Here is a 12,322-nt window from a genome sequence, read left to right as displayed (position 1 = left end):
CCATGGGGCATATCGCTAGGACTCCCTTTAATAAAGTTTTACATCATTCTCCGCACAATGGCACTGAATAATACAATACCTTATTGTCAGTAGTGTTTCTGATGCAGTCTACCTGTGACAGCACTTCTAATCATATGCCCCCATTGATAAATCCTATTAATTCGATTAATCAGCGCCAAGATTCTTATTGATGTTATTAAAGTCACTTAAGTCACAAATGGAAGCACCATTGTAAGCTGTCTATATAGTACTCATTCAGCCAACACCTTTTTTTTTAAATACATCTGTCAGCAGATTTGTACCTATAAAACTGGCATCTATGTTGGCCCGATGTTCATATGTGCCCACATCGCTGAGAAAAGGTTCTGCTCTCTCTGCAACTGACACGCCCTCTCCACTTTGATTGACAGCAGGGTGGATTTGATTTAAATCACGATTTAAATCACGATTTAAATCACTAGTCAGTAAGGCTTCATTTAAATCATAGTTTTCTATATAAAGACTAATTCTTGCTGGTATAACTTATAATATGCAAGTAGATGAAGATTTTTAGAATAACAACTTTTCATAATAGTTTGATTAGGTTGATTCTGCATTCATAGGTTTGTAGAAGTTAGGATTAAGGTCTTTTTCTCCACTCTGTTCATGTTATAAAATTTTTGCTGTGAAGAAGAGGCATGTGATCTCTGCTGAGTCAAATTCAGTTTTGAGAACTGCAAAAGTAAACCAAGCATCTGTGATAATATCTTGTAGGCAGAGAAACTGCCCAATAATCTTACAAAAACCTCTGGAAGAGCATGACATTGTGAATGGATTAATGGAATTTATTTACCAAAAAATTACACATATAGAAACATAGAATGTGTCGGCAGATAAGAACCATTTGGCCCATCTAGTCTGCCCAATATACTAAATACTATGGATAGCCCCTGGCCCTATTATATATGAAGGATGGCCTTATGTCTATCCCATGCATGCTTAAAGGGAACCTGTCACCGGGATTTTGTGTATAGAGCTGAGGACATGGGTGGCTAGATGGCAGCTAGCACATCTGCAATACCCAGTCCCCATAGCTCTGTGTGCTTTTATTGTGTAAAAAAAAAAAAACGATTTGATACATATGCAAATTAACCTGAGATGAGTCCTGTCCCTGACTCATCTCACATACAGGACTCATCTCAGGTTAATTTGCATATGTATCAAATGTTATTTTTTTTACACAATAAAAGCACACAGAGCTATGGGGACATTTAGTATTTAGCAGTGCTAGCGGCCATCTAGCAACCCATGTGTTCAGCTCTATACCCAAAATCCCGGTAACAGGTTTCCTTTAAACTCCTCCACTGTATTTGCAGCTACAACTTCTGCAGGAAGGCTATTCCATGCATCCACTACTCTCTCAGTAAAGTAATACTTCCTGATATTACTTTTAAACCTTTGCCCCTCTAATTTAAAACTATGTCCTCTTGTAGCAGTTTTTCTTCTTTTAAATATTCTCTCCTCCTTTACCTTGTTGATTCGCTTTATGTATTTAAAAGTTTCTATCATATCCCCTCTGTCTCGTCTTTCTTCCAAGCTATACATGTTAAGGTCCTTTAATCTTTCCTGGTAAGTTTTATCCTGCAATCCATGTACCAGTTTAGTAGCTCTTCTCTGAACTCTCTCCAAAGTATCAATATCCTTCTGGAGATATGGTCTCCAGTACTGAGCACAATACTCCAAATGAGGTCTCACTAGTGCTCTGTAGAGCGGCATGAGCACCTCCCTCTTTCTACTGGTAATTCCTCTCCCTATACACCCAAGCATTCTGCTAGCATTTCCTGCTGCTCTATGACATTGTCTGCCTACCTTTAAGTCTTCTGAAATAATGACCCCTAAATCCCTTTCCTCAGATACTGAAGTTAGGACTGTATCACTGATTGTATATTCTGCTCTTGGGTTTTTACGCCCCAGGTGCATTATCTTGCACTTATCAACATTACATTTTAGTTGCCAGATTTTTGACCATTTCTCTAGTTTTCCTAAATCCTTTTCCATTTGGTGTATTCCTCCAGGAACATCAACCCTGTTACAAATCTTTGTGTCATCAGCAAAAAGACACACCTTACCATGGAGGCCTTCTGCAATTTCACTGATAAAGATATTAAACAATATGGGTCCCAGAACAGATCCCTGAGGTACCCCACTGGTAACAAGACCTTGGTCTGAATATACTCCATTGACTACAGCCCTCTGTTGTCTGTCCCTCAGCCACTGCCTAATCTATTCAACAATATGGGAGTCCATGTACAGCCTTATTCTACATAATTAAAAAACAAATCTTTTTGATTATTTGATATTTCATGATGGAATAACCTTTGGATGGTAATATATTTTCCTCAAAAAGCATTTTATATAAAAAAAATCCGATTTAAATAAAAAAAATCCGATTTAAATTAAAAAAATCAGATTTGTTTGATTTTTTTTTTTTTAAATCATAGATTTTTATCCACCCTTATTGACAGGGCCAGGCAGTGTAAAGATCGCCATGCCTGGCCCTGTCAATTAAAGTGCAGAGGGTGCTGTAGTTGCATAGAGAGATGAGAATCCAATGTTAACAGTAATGCCACCTAGAGGCTCATTTGCATATATTAAAACGTCATATTTTTTTTGGTAGTGCGGGCACATATGAACATGAGACCAACACGGATGTCTTCAGCTGCCAAGCGCAGGGGACACTTAAAGGGGCTGTCTCATGACAGACAGTGCCCCCATTGGGACCCGCACCTATATCGAGAACGAAGCCCTGAAAATGAAGGAGGGCGCACTGCGCATGCACAGCTGCCCTCTATTCATTTTCTATGGGGTTGGCTAAAAAAGCCGAGCACTGTCTCGGCTATTTCCGTTAAGCCCACAGAAGTGAATGGGAGCGGTGGCCAGCCATGCGCTGTGCGCTCCGCGCTCCCTTTCACTTCTATGGGGAGCCGGCTTGGTGGTGGACGGACTGGAGTCCTCCAGCCACCACCTTGCAGGTTTCCGTTCTCGATATAGGTGCGGGTCCCAGTGGTGGGACCTGCACCTATAAGACAATGGTAGCATATCCTAGTGATATGCCCTCAATGTCAATGATGAGACAAAAACAAGGAAAAAAAGCTTCACCTGCTAAGGGAAGTTAGTCTTTACCCCTTTTGCTTGAATATCTTAAAACTGCTACAGAATGCAATTTTAAGAGTATTCCTGCAGTCAGTCAAGTCCCCCATTCCTCCCTGCCTCGCCATCTTAGTCTGGAGGCAGGCTATTATCATTATATCATTATATTGTTTATGTGCACTAACATGACCTCACAGTCATACAGGAAGTTCAGGAAAGGGGCAGGTCTCAATACACTTTAATAGACAACCAGAAAACTATAAAAGGACTGGAAACTTAGCAGTTTCTTACAAAACCTGCTTGTGTGTATGTGCAGGCATACTAGACAGTACCAGTGCAGAGACACTGCAGAAAGTGCTACCCACTTTTCGTAGGTGTCTGAATATCAAGTTTGCCTGTATAGGCAGGAAGGATTTCTCACTGTCTGTCTCGGTAAATCTGATATACATCAGTGTGGGAAAGCTGGATATAAGTCATGTGGGCCTGTACCCACTGTCCAGTTATCCTTACATTAACCCAGCAGACCCAGGACTCTGAAAGGCAATTCTGCCTAGCTATTGCACTAATTAGGAGTGAGGAGGGGGGTCTATTTAGGTACATAAGACGCACCGGCCCATAAGACGCACCTAGATTTTAGAAGACAACAATAATAAAAAAATATTTTGTTAATCAGACCTCAGCTTACAGCCCCTATCAGACCCCCAATGTTTATAAGACCCCAATAAGACCTCAGATCAGAGCCCAATGTGAATGGCCCCCAAGACCCCCTATGCCTTTTATCAGCCCCCATATGCCTCTCATCAGCCCCCGTTGCCTCATATCAGCCCTCATATACCTCTTATCAGCCCCCATTGCCTCTCATCAGCCCCAATGCCTCTCATTAGCCCCCATATGAGCCCTTGTGCCTCTCATCAGCCCCATATGAGCCCTCATGCCTCTCATTAGCTCCCATGCCTCTTAGCAGCCCCATATGAGCCCCCATGCCTCTTAGCAGCCCCCATATGAGCCCCCATGCCTCTTAGCAGCCCCCATATGAGCCCCCATGCCTCTTAGCAGCCCCCATATGAGCCCCCATGCCTCTTAGCAGCCCCAAAGAACTTAAAATAAAAAAAACACTTAACTTTCCTGCTCCGGACATCCTGCTGTCGGCTGTGCTGTGATCTGACGCCCACGGCGTGAGGTCACAGAGCGCCCTCACGCTGTGCGCAGCCACTGCACAGCCGAGGACCAGGAAGCAGTGAGTACAGAACCTTCACCGCTTCCTGGTCCTCCGGTACTAATGAGCGCATCCATTATGGTAGCGCTCATTAGTATTCACCACATAAGACACAGGGACATTTCCCCCCATTAGACACAGGGACATTTCCCCCCACTTTTTTTTGGGGGGGGGGGGGGATGTGTCTTGAAGCGGAAAATACGGTAATACGTGAATCTATCATTTGGCACCAGGGCAATATAATCTGTTGACACCAATACAGCTCTATAGTCTTGTCACCCCAGCTTTTCGAGGACCCTGAACGGCAACTTGGTATAGCTATATGTGTAGTGTCCCACTAGGTAAATGTGGGCACTACACAAGGGTTAATATGCCTATTGTATTAATGTAATGTTTTTATGTTCATTTCCCTGTGTTATCTGGGTAGCAGGCCTATTAGGGTGTAGCTCAGCCTCCTAGACACTAGAGGGAGCTAGAGGGCCCTTAGTATATATAGTTAGGCCCAGACAGGGAAGTGCCGTGCAGTCCAGGTGGCTAGTAGTACAGTATAACCAGCCTGAAGTTCCTGAGTCTATGTTAGCTCAGAAGAGTCACCCTATGAGAAGAGTTTGGCTCCTGGGAGAAACCTGCAGTTCCCACAAGCAGAGCAGAGCCAGTGTACCAGCTAATCGAGTAAGCTGAAGGGCAGAAGGGACATTGAGCTAAGGCAAGTGATATATACCTGAGGAAGATTGCTACCAAGGATAAAAGCCAGCATTTGGGCATACGGGCCTTGGAATACAGCCAGCCAGAATAACTGAGGAATAGTGCAGCCTGGTCTGGGAAGTGTTGATTGTTACCCTCTGAGTATCTTGCAAAGAACATTTGTCTGCCATTTATAAAGAGCCTGCTAATCGTTATTGCTTCAATGTGGAACTGAAACAGAACTGTACAAAGTTGAACTGTTGTTCCAGTAAAGCAAAGTTTAGTTAATCATCGTGTTCCTCACTTACTACAACTATAAATCGGTGTGCCACCGTTACAGGCACTGGCGTCACGAATCTTAAAGGGACCTTGCCCTAGGCACATTAAACACCTGCAACATCCAGGGCACCTCATCCACCATCAGGCCTGGTCCCTAAATACAGAGAGTGCCCCAGAGGACCCCTGTGCCAGCCTCTCCTTCACTGTTGTACGTCTGCCCAGGGTTTTCCTACAGAACTGTGAGTAACCCTCGCTTGCCCATAAACCGTGACCTCACAATCGCAATACCCTGCAGGTCTGGCGTGCTGCATAAAAAGGGATTTATCACTGCATAACTAGGCAAATTTGGAATCCAGCAATCTGCAGATATGTAATGGAGGCCATGCTTAGTACTATACCGTATTCTGTATATACTATATCTATAAATATAATATCAGGACAACCCTGTGTATATACTATAAATGTAGTTTATTCTCCATCATATCTCCACATGTTACCTTACTTTCTAAAGTTGCTGAAAGGCAAATGTGCACAATTATGCAGTAAAGGGAGGACTAGACAGATTAGCTATTCAGCTGCAAGTTCTAAGGCTGGTACTATGGGGGGTCATTTATAAAACAGAAATACGCCTAACTTAGGAGTATTTCTGCCGCAGATTTGCGATTTCTCCCTGCTCACGGCAGGTCTAAAAAAGTGGGTGTGACGTGGATCGGGAAGGGGACAGTCCGGCTGGCCAGTCTAACTTACCATTTTCTACGCCTGTTTTAGGTGTAGAAAATGATCTAAATGTAAGACAGCAAGGGAGCCCTCTTACATTTAGAAGTGGCAGTGGAGCCACCGAAGTTATGTAAAGGCCGCGCCTCTTCATACAGTAACTTTGGCGTTTCCACCGCCGGGTATAGGGCTTATTAAGATCAGAGTCTAAAACACCGGTCTTCATAAATGTGCCCCTATGTATACTACAGCTGGTACTATTTCACTGTGGCAGGCACGGTCACCAAATGTATTTTATACCATTACTAACTAGGAGATTCAAAATGGCCATACTCACTGTGTAGACAAAAATTAGCCCAGCCTCCTCCTAAACTTCATGGGTCACATACACTAGCATCAGAGGAGGGAGAGGGAGGGGGACAGATCATGGCTGCAGCCTGAGAGAACAATGCACAGTTTTTTCTATTTCACGGCCTGCAGTTGTGATATCTGAAAAAACACACAAAAGACAAGTAAAGCTGCATTCTTATGTCTGTTAGAGATGATCCAGCATAAATGCTGGCTGTCAGCTGGACAAAAAACGCTGCAGTTATAGTTAATAGGGATCCGGCAGTGATCTTTTGAATCTGGATGCATCTGGTGGATGCCAGCAGACTGTTCTTTTCTAGAACAGCCTGCCAATAACTGAAAATGTGAACTTGGCCTATAGAGATTGTTACGTTTTGTTGGTTGTTCTTTTTTCTTTGTTGTGATTCTGGGTTCAGTGGCCCTAACAAACTCTCCATTTTGTTTAGGCTCTGTATTATTGTTTAGGCTAAGCCTGCAAATATTTGTAATGGGGAAATGGGAATAAGCTTCCATCAGAAACATCTAGCATTTCCCTTGTTCCATGTTGAAATGTATTTTTGTCTGATTGTTTCTTTACCCCAACATGTGTTAAACATTTAATGCCCATTAGATGGTCAGTGGGTTCCACTGAAATTGTTTGATTTGACGTAAGTCTAATGTTTATGGCCAGCCTTAGGCCTCTTTCACACGAACCAGACGGATGCGTTCAGGGTGTGTTCAGGGAAACTCGCACCATTTTGCAAGCAAGTTCAGTCAGTTTTGTCTGCGATTACGTTCAGTTTTTTCAGCGCGGGTGCAATGCGTTTTAATGCGTTTTTCACGCGCATGATAAAAAACGGAAGGTTTACGAACAACATCTCTTAGCAACCATCAGTGAAAAACCTATTGCATCCGCACTTGCTTGCGGATGCAGTGCGTTTATCACTGAAGCCCCTTTCACTTCTATGGGGCCAGGGCTGCGTGAAAAGCGCAGAATATAGAACATGCTGCGTTTTTCATGCAACGCAGAACTGATGCGTGAAAAAAAAACACTCATGTACATAGACCCATTGAAATGAATTGGTCAGGATTTAGTGCGGGTGCTATGCGTTCACGTCACGCATTGCACCCAGGCGGAAAACTCGCTCGTGTGAAAGAGGCCTTAGGGAAACTGCATACATTAAGGAGTTAATTAATGTATGCAAACACATGCACCAGATATACCTCAGTGGTACTAGGGTTATAGCTAGGGACCCTGTCAGATTATAAATAAGGCGCTTAGCCGAAACTCGTACACTGGATTTACTGCACTGCTTATCAGACATGTGACTATACATGTGAATGTTTTAAGAAGAGGGCAATAAAAAGAAGCTTTTAACTGGATGATTGCTGGTGCTAGAAGTTTGTTGTAAAATATAAAAAAATATATACTTCTTTACTGCTGTTAGAAGCATCGTGTGAGGACCAAAATGATGCAGCAGCTTTAAACTAGATATAAATGGTAACTCATAGCATTCCATGTACAAAGAGAAAAACCAGATCCTTGAACCAGAGCTGGAGACAGATCTAAACATCATCCCCACAAAGTAGTTCCATCTATCAAATGCCTAAACATATGTCAGACAATGCAGAATAATTATTACAATCCAACTGAGAATGTTAATTTAGTCAATTGTAAGACTGGTTCCATCAGACAAACAGAAGAACATTTATGAACAATCAGCATACAATTGATAGATTTGTACTGCATGGACAATAACAGAGCAACAGTGAATTTTATTATTGTAGTATTCTCATGTCATATCTCATAATCCGCCATATAAATGCACACAGTGATATAGCCACTCTTAAACGTATTCATTTCCATTGCTTTATCATTGCTTTGAACATAAATGTCATTTTATACTGTATGACTTATTCCTGATTCTTTAGGCTTGGTTGTATCAGTAACTTCAGTGTTTTCCTGTAGAGGAATAATTAGATGTGCAATTATTTCAAAAATTTCACAAGGTCTGATATATGTGTGATCCTTGCAACTCCATCATGCTGTTTTTCCTGTGGGGAAACATTTGGGGTGCAGTACAGTGACCACTGTGTGACTAAAACTCAAGTTACAGGTTATTGCATGTTCATTGCACATACAAAAAACATAGCAATGTTTGGGCTTAAATTATACAAATAGGGTGAAACTGTGTAACGTGAACACCAGTAACCAGGCCCTTTCTTTTTCATCTCTATGTGGTATATATATTGTGGGAAGGCGCAAGGGGCCGTCATTGATGGAAGGTATGTCTCACTGAGATTCCTGGCCTGGGTGAGGTAAGAGTCGGTAGTTATAAGTGTCAGCGGCAGCTAGTGCTGACACTGTTTTTTGTATGGATGAAAAAGCCGATCCGTGCCGGCTCTTACTGGAAGTAGCCAAAGTGCTGGGTGGGTGGCTTCTCCCCACACTCCAGGCCAGGTCTTTTTGGCCTATATAAAACCCAGCCAGCAGTCTCAGCTGGGTGTGGTTTATCCTCCATCTGACAGAGAAGCTGGGGAGTCTCTGTGTTTTGGGACCTGTGAATTTGTGCCGTGCTAAAGGGCTGAGATCCGCATGCCGGGAAACAGGCCCCTAAAGCCTGCTGTGGACTGCGGGTGGAAAACTGCTAACCAGGTGATAATTTTGTTCTATGGACATTGTATGGTGTGAACAAACACCAAGGCTGGTTTCACACGGGCGTTGCGGGAAAAGGTGCGGGTGCGTTGCGGGAACATGCACGATTTTTCGGCGCAAGTGCAAAACATGCAAGTGTAATGCATTTTGCACGCGCGTGAGAAAAATCGGCATGTTTGGTACCCAAACTTCTTCACAGAAGTTTGGGTTAGTTGTTCTGTAGCTGGTATTATTTTCCCTTATAGCATGGTTATAAGGGAAAATAATAGCATTCTGAATACAGAATGCATAGTACAATAGGGCTGGAGGGGTTAAAATTTTTTTTATAATAATTTAACTCACCTTAATCCACTTGATCGCGCAGCCGGCATCTCTTCTGTCTTCTTCTTTGCTGTGCACAGGAATAGGACCTTTGATGACATCACTGTGCTCATCACATGGTCCAATCACATGGTTCATCACCATCGTGAGAGACCATGTGATTGGATCATGTGATGTGACGTCACCACAGGTCCTTAGCCGGCAGCTCAACATTACAGAAGAAGACAGAGATCCGCAACTACACGATCAAGTGGACTCGGTGAGTTAATTATTTTTTTTGTAACCCCTCCATCACTATTTTACTTAGATACCTAATATGTATACTTCTTTTTATTTTTGAAAGTTTTACACAATAATATCATTTTTGAAAAAAAAAAATCATATTTTAGTGCTTCCATAGTCTAAGAGCCATAGTTTTTTAAGTTTTTGGGCGATTATCTTGGGTAGGGTATGATTTATGCTGGATGAGATGACAGTTTGATTGCCACTATTTTGGGGTGCAAATGACTTTTTGATCGCTTACTATTACACTTTTTGTGATGTAAGGTGACCAAAAATGGTTTATTTAGCACAGTTTTTATTTTTTTACGGTGTTCATCTGAGGGGTTAGTTCATGTGATATTTTTATAGAGCTGGTCGATACGGACGCGGTGATACCTAATATGTATACTTTTTTATTTATGTAAGTTTTACACAATAACAGCTTTTTTAAAACAAAAAAAATGATGTTTTAGTGTCTCCATATTCTGAGCCATAGTTTTTTTTTGGGCGATTGTCTCAAGTAGGGGCTCATTTTTTGCTGGATGAGGTGACGGTTAGATTGGTACTATTTTGGTGGGCGTACGCCTTTTTGATCGCTTGCCTTTGTACTTTTTGTGATGGAAAGTGAGGTGTTCATCTGAGGGGTTGGGTCATGTGATACTTTTATAGAGCTGGTCGATACGGACGCAACGATACCTAATAAGTCTGAATGTCTTTTCCCTATTTTTTTTTTTACAATTTTCTTTTACTTTATTTTTGGAAAAGGACAAATTTATTTATTTTTTTCCTTGAAACTTTAATTTTTTTTGTAAAACTTTAATTTTATGAACTTTTTTTTTTCACTTTATTTTTTGTCCCACTATGGGACAGGGTCTAATCCTTGTTTCAATACAGCACAATACATCATGGCAACGATCAAGTCCCCACCACAGCACAGCGGGGACCCGATGCATCAGGTGAGGGAGCGCAAACCTCCCATATGCCGCGGTCAGCGCTGACCGCGACATATGAGGGGTTAATCCACCGGCATCGGCGTTATCACCGATGCTGGTGGATGCAGCAGGGAGTAAGGGAGTAAGGACCTGGTGGATGCAGCAGGGAGTAAGGACCTGGCCTCCACAGTCACCGGACCTGAACCCAATCGAGATGGTTTGGGGGTGAGCTGGACCGCAGAGTGAAGGCAAAAGGGCCAACAAGTACTAAGCATCTCTGGGAACTCCTCCAAGACTGTTGGAAGACCATTTCAGGTGACTACCACTTGAAGCTCATCAAGAGAATGCCAAGAGTGTGCAAAGCAGAAATCAAAGCAAAAGGTGGCTACTTTGAAGAACCTAGAATATGACATATTTTCAGTTGTTTCACACTTTTTTGTTATGTATATAATTCCACATGTGTCAATTCATAGTTTTGATGCCTTCAGTGTGAATCTACAATTTTCATAGTCATGAAAATAAAGAAAACTCTTTGAATGAGAAGGTGTGTCCAAACTTTTGGTCTGTACTGTATATATACAGGGGCATAGCTGAAGGATCATGGGCTCCCCTTCCCTCAGTGCTTTGTGGCCAGGGGCAGGGAAGCAAACAGCCTTTGTGCTGCTTGAGGCAGAAATTGAAATGGCACCTTTCCCCCCCCCCCCATGCCAAATTCTTGACCTAACCCCTTCCCCCAGCATGCACTTTCTATAATACCAGTGTCTTCCTATAAGAGACAAAGGTCTTTGGGCCCCCTCAGGCATGATTTTGCTTGTCATTGCTGGTCTCCACCTATCCACTGCATAGGCCGTTTTGTTGCTCCTCCCCTGTACTGAAGTGCCCCTCAATCCAGTCATGCCACCGTGGCAACTCGTCTTCGGATAAACACATCTTTCTGTGCCGGACTTGATATTTCCTGCGTTGCCTGAGGATGCACCACATTTATGATGATGCGCATGCCTCATCCTAACTTTGGCCCATCCTCCAGCAGTCCGTGCGCCTAAACAGAAATCTGTGATAGTTAAGAGCTACTGTAATTTACTGGGTTCATTTGCACCAGAAAACTGGTTTGTCTTGGCTGTTGGTCATGGCCCTTTCCCAACATTTCCACACTCCTGTGACAAGACCAATCTCGCCACATTGCATTGGAGAAGCCTGGTTGCCCGCCTGCTTCCTTTAGACTATGGCCCCATGTTGAAACACATGATTTTCCCCTGCAAAGACTATGTGAAAGAATTGAACTGTATTTGTGTAGTCTGAGTGCCATTCACCTAATAATTGAATGCACTCAGACCTAAGCTATATGGGGATATCTTAAATGTCTATGTTTTATGCAATAGCTGCGCAGTTAAATATTCTTATTAACCCATTGTGTAAGGTAAATGTATCACAGGCAGAGGGGATGATTTTGTGTGGGAGTGTCTGAGTATATTGTACGGAGTCACTGGTTGTTTTACAAAACCCTGTGGGTATTACTAATGTGTAAGAATGTGTATATAAGAACAATAAACACACAGCTCTGGCTGACCACTGCTTGACCCTCAACACAGAACCTCGTCTCGTTCTTGGGGGGATTCACTGTATGCTGTTAGAGACTGATTGCTAGGAGTGTAAGCCACTTGGGTGCGTTTCCTATTCGTCTGCTAGCAGCTATTCGTGAGGTTCCGTTCGGGAGTTTGTAGCATTCCCTTGTATGCTGTTCAGGAGTTTGGTGCTCTGTAAGTAACTGTGCCTGTAGCTCTGGAAGGGGAAGATCGCCTAAAC

General features: G+C 42.8%; 1 protein-coding gene across 3 annotated transcripts in view; it reads left to right on the top strand.

The window, feature by feature from the left end:
• Positions 1–12,322, top strand: part of KCNQ4 (potassium voltage-gated channel subfamily Q member 4) — a 193,683-nt gene that overhangs the window by 161,308 nt on the left and 20,053 nt on the right. The gene's annotated exons all lie outside the window — the stretch shown is intronic.

This window comes from Bufo gargarizans, chromosome 3 (genome assembly GCF_014858855.1).
Source record: "Bufo gargarizans isolate SCDJY-AF-19 chromosome 3, ASM1485885v1, whole genome shotgun sequence".
Classification (NCBI taxonomy): domain Eukaryota; kingdom Metazoa; phylum Chordata; class Amphibia; order Anura; family Bufonidae; genus Bufo; species Bufo gargarizans.
The sequence above is the reverse complement of the archived record's forward strand: the minus strand, read 5'-3'. Positions and strand labels throughout refer to the sequence as shown.